Consider the following 4,829-nt stretch of genomic DNA (forward strand, 5'->3'; position numbering starts at 1 on the left):
AGGAGTAGCTTATCATATGTCGCTGGAGCAACGAAGAGTACCTAGTGATTGGAATAAAGCGCAAGGCATTCCCGTTTTCTGGAAGGATCGTAGAACAGTTGGACTATATGTCAATATCGTTGACGTCAATCTGTTGTGGAATTATGGGATATGTCTTATGCTCAAGTGTTATGACGTTTTTGGAGAACGAAAAGCTCCTATATAAAAATCTGCAGGTATTCCGTGAACAGGGATCGTGCGAAACTCAGCTCGCTTTGTTCCTCCATGAGATCCACAACGCTGTAGATAGCGGCGTTCAGGTTGATGCCGTATTCCTCGACTGCACTGCACTGCCGTTTAGTGAAAAAAAAATACAAGCTTATAAGTACTGGACCAGATATGTGACTGGACTGAATACTGTCTTGCAGACAGAACTCAACACGTCGCTCTTAACGGAACAAAATCAACAGATATAAAGATATTTTCTTGGGTATCCCAAGGAAGTGTGATAGGACCTTTACAGTTTACAGTGTATATAAATGATCTAGTAGAATGCGTTGGAAGCTCTTTAAGGCTGTTTGTAGATAATTCGGCTCCCCATAAGAAAGTAGCAACGCCACAAGACTAACGATTTGCAGAAGGGACTATAGAAGACTGATTAACGGTGCAGTCACTGGCAGCTGAGCCGGAACGTGGATAAGTGCAACATATTACGCATGCATAGGAAACGAAATCCTCTACCATGCTACTACACTTTTGATGACAAATTGCTGGAAATAATAACAACCGTAAAATATCTTTGAGTATCTATCCAGAGCGGCCTTAAGTGGAACGACCACATAAAACAAATTATGGGTGAAATGCCGACTGAAACTGGAAATTTGTGGTATGATCTTATGGGACCAAACTGCTGAGGTCATCGGTCCCTAAGCTTACACACAACTTAAATTAACTTACGCTAAGGACAACACACACACCCATGCCCGAGGGAGGACTCGAACCTCCGACGGGAGGAGCCGCGCGAACGGTAATAGCTCGGATGCCGACTGAGATTCATAGGAAGAGTCTTAAAAAAAAAAAAAAAAAGCACTCTGTCTTCAGGCCATGAGTGGCCTACCGGGACCATCCAACCGCTGTGTTCCACGGTGGAGGATGCGGATAGGTTCAAATGGTTCAAATGGCTCTGAGCACTATGCGACTTAACTTCTGAGGTCATCAGTCGCCTAGAACTTAGAACTAATTAAACCTAACTAACTTAAGGACATCACACACAGCCATACCCGAGGCAGGATTCGAACCTGTGACCGTAGCGATCGCTCGGCTCCGGACTGTAGCGCCTAGAACCGCACGGCCACTCCGGCCGGCTGCGGATAGGCAGGGCGTGGGGCAGCACACCGCTCTCCCGGTCGTAAGATAGTATTCTTCAACGAAACCGCTACTATTCGGTCGAGTAGCTCCTCAATTGGCATCACGAGGTTAAGTGCACCCCGATAAATGGCAACAGCGCATGGCGGCCTGGATGGTCACCCATCCAAGTGCCGACCACGCCCGACAGCGCTTAACTCCGGTGACCTCACGGGAACCGGTGTAGCCACTGCGGCAAGGCCGTTGCCAGGAAAAGTCTTAAGCAAATGTAGTTCATATAGCGAAGAATTGGCTTACATGGCAGTTGTTCGACCGGTTCTTGAGTATTGTTCATCAATCTGGGACTCTTACCAGGTGGGACTGATAGAAGATGTAGAGAAGATCCAACGAAGAGGTGTGCCTTTCGTTGCAGGATCCTTTAGGCGGTGCGAGAGCGTTACATACATGTTCAACAAACTCCAGAGGCAGAAGCTACAAGAGAGGCGTTGGGCATCACGGAGAAGTTTACTTCTGAAATTTCGAGAGAGTACTTCCCGATAAGAGTAGAACAACATATTACTTCCTCTCTCGTACGTCTCGCGGAATGACCAGGAAGAGGAAATTCGAAGAATCAGAACCTGTACAGAGGCTTACAGACAATAATTCTTCCCTCGCGCCATCTACGAGCTGATCACGGAAGAGGGGATAAGTAAGTGGTACCAGCATCAAGTGGCTTGCAGAGTATTGATGTAGATGAAGAGCTGTCATGGAAATACTGAAGTTATGCAATAAAGACATGTATCCAAATACCAACAACCTTCTGCTCGTGGTCTTGCGGTAGCGTTCTCGCTTCCCTCGCACGGGGTCCCGGGTTCGATTCCCGGCGGGGTCAGGAATATTCTCTGCCTCGAGATGACTCGGTGTTGTGTGTCTTCCACCATCATTTCATCCTCATTCCCTCGCAAGTCGCCGTAGTGGCGTTAAAGAACTTACGGAGCGGCGGCCGAACCGCCCCGCGAGGGGTCTCCCGGCCACCAATGCCATACGTTCGTTATTATTAACAACCTTCTGAAGATATCGGCCACACTAGCAGAGAGGTCATTTCCCACTTTAAATAAAATCAGAACATACCTGCGAAATTCAACAGGACAGGAAAGTTTGAAAGTTTATTGTCTCTTATTAAGTCACATAACAGTTATTAGATTCACGTTTATTAATATTTACAAGTTTTAATAATAAATTATTTATGCCGCTGCATCAGTTGAATTAAGTTGACAATTTAGTATTATCCTTTTGGAGAAGACTAAATGGATTAACCTTCCTGTTCATTCGTCGTTCAGTATCTAGTACACCACTGAGGGTGGCAGACAACCTCGGCAAGAAGAAAGAAGAAACTGGGTATGTCATTATAGAGAATATGCTTATTACTTTCCGGTACCTTTGTTTCACTTCTAATTACTTTGAGCCATGATTTATAACGATACTACGCACAGTGCTTCTTATATTTAGTCGCAACACTTTCGAAAACACTAAGTCTCAGGTTGACTAACGATTTATCCCTTTAATCAGATGCATGCAACCTTTTGTAAAGTGCTTTCTTTTCAAATCAATCGTTTGCCGTGTCAGTTGAAAGTGGCCCTGTCCATATGCAGATGTAACTGATTGTTCTGCAACGTAATTCCCGTTTTAAAGAGAAATCTTTAAAGAGAAATCTTTTTACGTTAAAACTGTCCGCTACGCCTAAACTGTTTTCCTTAGGTTGAGTTCCCACGAGTCCATAATGAGGTTGCAAAAGTACTACAATATTTCCATCAACATATGTGTATGGAAGAAATTTTTCCATTATGAAACTATATAATTCGCAATTACGTGGCAACCAGTGTGCAAAAATCTGTAAAATTGTCTGCGTCTGTCCTATGCCAATAGTTTCTACCAGATAAAAGTTATATGTATTATGTCTGAAGTGCATCAAAACTAATTAAATAATATTGAAAATTTGTCTCGTTATATTGATCTATTGCACATTTCTGAGAAATATGAAATAGGAAACCAAGTCATATGCGGAGTGACTACATTGCCATCTAAATACGGCGGGTTCGCAGTTTTTCCCTCTTCCCCTTCCTCCCACGTAGGAAGTGGGGGAAGCGTGCACCCAGGCAGGGTACTACGGCATGCGAGCCAGGCCACAGCTCGTGAGCTGAATTCTTGGCCGCCTCTGTCGTACTTGAATAGAAATGAGCCCCCCACCCCCGGAAGAAAAAATTGTCTACACCCCCGGCCACTATAAATGGCTGAACATCGTTTTTGCGCTTACTAAATGACCCTGCGACGAAACACGTTGACATTCTCGGTACTTTCTACATTTCGTCTGTCAAATCTATCCGTTACAGATCCTACACTGACGAGCAGCATTCAAGTACTGGTTGAACTAGGGTTTTGTAAACTACCGCCATTTTCGAAGATCTAAATTTCAGGAAAACAACCACATGAAGGTCATAGTACCGGAACCTCTTGTTTACAAATGAAGCACTCTTGCGTTTGTTTGTGTTGAGTGTCAAGTGCCAGTCATTACACTAAGCTTCGATCCTCTGCAGATCTTCCTGCATTTAATAACAATCTCTCGTTCCGATGCCTCTGTGTACAACAGCATCATTTACGAATATCCTCATAGACCTTTCTATGTTGTTAACTAGTCCATATACCAATTAAAAGACTTGCACCAGGGTGTTAAACCACACGGAATATATGTTGAAAGGAAAGGTCATTAGAAGACTGCTGGTCCTTATTCATATACAGGGTGTTACAAAAAGGTACGGCCAAACTTTCAGGAAACATTCCTCACACACAAATAAAGAAAAGATGTTATGTGGACATGTGACCGGAAACGCTTAATTTCCATGTTAGAGCTCATTTTAGTTTCGTCCACCTACGCCCAATGGAGCACGTTATCATGATTTCATACGGGATACTCTACCTGTGCTGCTAGAACATGTGCCTCTACAAGTACCACACAACATGTGGTTCATGCACGATGGAGCTCCTGCACATTTCAGTCGAAGTGTTCGTACGCTTCTCAACAACAGATTCGGTGACCGATGGATTGGGAGAGGCGGACCAATTCCATGGTCTCCACGCTCTCCTGACCTCAACCCTCCTGACTTTCATTTATGGGGGCATTTGAAAGCTCTTGTCTACGCAATCCCGGTACCAAATGTAGAGACTCTTCGTGCTCGTATTGTAGACGGCTGTGATACAATACGCCATTCTCCAGGGCTGCATCAGCGCATCAGGGATTCCATGCGACGGAGGGTCGATGGATGTATCGTCGCTAACGGAGGACATTTTGAACATTTCCTGTAACAAAGTGATTGAAGTCACGCTGGTACGTTCTGTTGCTGTGTGTTTCCATTCCATGATTAATGTGATTTGAAGAGAAGTAATAAAATGACCTCTAACATGGAAAGTAAGCGTTTCCGGACACGTGTCCACATAACATATTTTCTTTG

General features: G+C 44.3%; 1 pseudogene; it reads right to left on the minus strand.

Annotated features, from left to right (window-relative positions):
• Window positions 1–1,474: 1,474 nt before the first annotated feature.
• Window positions 1,475–1,592, minus strand: LOC126471789 (5S ribosomal RNA; annotated as a pseudogene).
• Between the last annotated feature and the right edge of the window lie 3,237 nt (window positions 1,593–4,829).

Source organism: Schistocerca serialis, chromosome 3, assembly GCF_023864345.2.
Source record: "Schistocerca serialis cubense isolate TAMUIC-IGC-003099 chromosome 3, iqSchSeri2.2, whole genome shotgun sequence".
Lineage (NCBI taxonomy): Eukaryota > Metazoa > Arthropoda > Insecta > Orthoptera > Acrididae > Schistocerca > Schistocerca serialis.